This window comes from Grampus griseus (assembly GCF_964374135.1).
Source record: "Grampus griseus genome assembly, chromosome: 16".
Classification (NCBI taxonomy): Eukaryota; Metazoa; Chordata; class Mammalia; order Artiodactyla; family Delphinidae; genus Grampus; species Grampus griseus.
Window position 1 is genome coordinate 58,811,820 of NC_139010.1, and position 3,776 is coordinate 58,815,595.

Genomic DNA, 3,776 nt, shown 5'->3' on the forward strand with positions numbered 1-3,776 from the left:
TCCACGCGCTGTCTGCATCGTCTGCTCACCACTTAGGTCTGAGAAACCTCTGTTCTGAGATTCTGAGCTATTGATCTTCCTTGGAGTAGGAAGAGAATAGGCGTTCGTCCTCCCGGTCCCAGCTGCCCTAATGCCTGGCCTAGCCTGTGGAGAGCTTAGGAACTGGAAGAGCCCTTCCGAGATAGGCAGGGCCCAGGGAAAACACGGCTTTTTTCTTTCACCCGTCTTCCCCCCTCCCCCTATCCCCACCCCCTCCCCCTCAATTTTCTGCTGCCAGCTCTCTGCCATAGCCACATCTTCCTTCTGCAGAGGCCCTCCTGTGCTTCTGATTCCCTAACTGCTGGCATAGACTCCCCAGGAATCTCTGCTTTCTCTCCCCCTTTTCCTTCCTTCCTTCCCTGAAGGGATACTGAGGAAACTGACCCAGGAAAAAGCATGTCTTTGGAGGTTGGTTCCTAGAGGCAGGGGTTGAAGATGGAGGAACCCTAGAATGCTGACTTGCTGAAAACCAAGGGTGCCACTCATCCTTGTGATACCATGTCTCTAATGGACTTTGCCAGTGGGGCAATGACCTTCCTAGACAATCACCCAAGGTGCTCCAGACACATACCCACGACATCTAGGAATGATGTAAGGGCAGACTGCCAGTCATTTCCTACCCTTTAAAGTAACCTCCTCCCTGCTCCTAACCTGTAGCCTCCTAGCAACCAACTTTACCTCTTCTCTTTCCCCGAAGGATCTTATTCCCCTGAGCCAAGACTGAGATAAATAAAGCTAATTTCCCATTCAGACCCTGGTTTGCACCTCTGAAGACAGGTCATGAGGAAGAAGCTGGGACTCTTCCTTTTCACTAACCTGGTTCTCAAACAGGCAGGATTCAGGCATTGGATACTTTCCTTCAATACATAAACTTCCTGTAATGAAACTGTTAATAGGAAGTTCAGCACCTTGAACCTTAATTTATTGCAGTCACTGTGACATGTGCCTTTTTTTCAGGTATTGAACTTATTCTTGGGGATATGGGGAAGAGTGTGTATAAGATATAACCTCTAGGTCCTCTCCTCCCTCCCACCTTGGCAGGATACTATCCTCCTGTGAGCCTCACTTCCCTGATGGCCTAAGTAGTTATCCTGGCCTGACAGAGGTTAATCTGCCAAGGATTAGTAAATCAGCCCCATAAATCTTCCACTAATACATTCTCTCAGTAGCTAAGACCTTGCTGCTGGTTGTGCTTGAGTCTTCTGGTTCTCTTCTCAGAAAGCAGTAGTACAGGAGGGACTTGGTGAAACAGGGCTCTGGGAAGGGAAGAACTAATCCCTGACAGACCCTCTGCAGCCCAAGGAGCTTGCCAGTCATCCCCCTTCCCCTAGGCTGGTCCTGGGTCATAGGCACCAGGTAGCCCTGCAGCCCTTCCAGAGCAGAACTGGTCAAATGCTAGACACCTTCATCTCACCTCTTGTAGAGCAGGAGAAAGCACAGAGGAGGCGTGGCTCCAAGTGGGTAAAATGGGTGGAGGCTCTAAAGGCTGACCAGTGACAGTGGAAAGGCTCCCATATTCCAAATTGACACAATGGCCAGGTCAGACCTCAAATCCCTGGCCTCATCCCTACACATCTTCTGGTCCCACTAACACTTACTGAGGAGAGAGATTCCCCTTCCCTCCTTACAGGGGACATGCTTCCCTTCAGGGTCTCCTAGTGCTTCATTTCCAGTTCCATCAGCAAAAGGCCTTTTGCTCCTTCCCTCAGCTTTGATCTGGGCCTCTTGAATCTCCCAACTCACCCTTCGTCCCTAATGAAGCAGCAGCATGTACTAACTTGGCTGTCTCACTTGGCAGAATTACTTGATAGTGTACAGTAAGAAAATCTGGCAAGGCAGCTAGAAAATATAAAAGTACAATGCTGTAAAGGAAAGCGACATTCTCCAGGAGGTCTCTCAGCATACAAGTAGGACTATTGTGCTCCACATTTGATAACTCCAGGTCAGTACTTGAAACATGTCATGCTGCCAGAAAGTTCCTTCATACGTTGTTTTGTATTCCCAAATGGATATGATTGATACCACATTCATTTGCATCTATAAAGAAAACAATACTGAGCTACCTTAGATCTGGATTGCTTTTTCCCCCCTCTTGCGTTATCTATTCATTCATTTATTCATTCAATGAACACCAGAGTGGAAATACAGTGGTGAACAACACACTGACCTTCTGCATTCATGGAGTGTAGGTTCTTACAACCAATCACCAGTGCTGTGTTCCCCTTTATAAATGTGGACAACCAGACCGGTTGCTTGGGAAGACGTCTTCGAGGTCAGCTAGTGAAACCTTCTGTTCTACAGATTTAAACTGATGCTGAGAAAGATGTGTGGCTTGTTCCCCTAACTAGTACGGTACCGTGGGGTGAGTCCTGGAACCCAGGCCCCTTCCCTCCTCTTGTGTGCTCTTTAGGAGTCCATCTGTCTCAGCCAGGGGACAGAAGCAGAGGGAGGTCCTGAGAAGTGACAAGGACGCTGGGTGGAGGGGACAAAACACTGTCTCCTTCCTGTCCCTAGCCTGTGAGCCTACACACAGGCAGGGCTTTCTTTTCTTGAAAAGAATCGCAGCCTCAACTGGCCTTAGCAGCAGGTTAGGGCAAAGACAGAGATAGGGTCGTGCTCAGCGCTGGCGTTGCTGGTGGTGGTGGGAGGGAAGGGCAGGCCAGGGCACTCGCCTATTGTGGGTCTGGATTGGATGCTTCCACTCATTCATTTCCTTTTAATTAACCCGCATTCCTGGAGGAGAAATATTTATGTTGGCTCCCATAGAGGCAATCCGCAGACTGGAAAGAAGGGGGAAGAAAGCCTGCCTTAGCAAAACAATATCTCTAAAGAGCTCAAGAAGAGAAAATAAGAGAACAAAATGCCATTAAAATAGCCTTCTACCCCCACGGAGTCAATGAAAACTTCATTTCACATGCTAATCCCCCACTCCGCCCCCTTCTCTTCTCATAACACCTTTCCCGAAAAGTGTTTGGGAAAAGTCTTCGCAGTCAGTACACAGCTCCCCGCAGCTCAGACTTCTCCTTGTGTTAGTTCAGGGCCCCAAGTGAGGCTCTCGCTCCAGCAGCGGCTTTTTTCTCCCCACCTTTAATTTAAACAAAGACTTCAGAGTTCATCAACCTCCCACTGAAATTCACAGCTGCTGAACAAACTAATCCCCTCTCCCGGCCTTTCTTCCCTTCAATGGGCTCTTGGCTTCAAAGACACTTTGGGAAAGGACTTTGCTGGGGCTCACACTGCTTCATCAATAGAAGTTAGTGCAAGTATTATCTGAAGAGCAAGTGGCTTTACAAACAAATACTGCCTAACAATCCTTTCCTCCCAAACACACACATCTAGCCCGCAGACATGATGCGATCTACAACAGGATTAGAGATCGTACCCCTGGCTTCACACCCAGCCCCTTTTGTGTAGCTGAGCTCAGCCCTGAAGTGGTGTGGGGAAAACCCTGGAGCTGAATGTCAGGCACGGATGGAGACACACACACACACACACAGCAGAGTGACCATAAATGCTGCAAGGAGAGCCTAATTCAGTGCCACCTCCTTTCTTCAACTCTCCTGACTTCCTATCTGTCCCCAAGCCTCTCCCCTGCCTTATTAGGGTATAGGGAACAAGAACAAAAAGGACTGGGAAGACAGATAAGAGCAAAATAGGACCTAGAGGAGATAATAATTGGGAGATGACAGAGGAAACCAAACTAAAGCAGCTTTATTGCACATAAAGTACATCAGTGC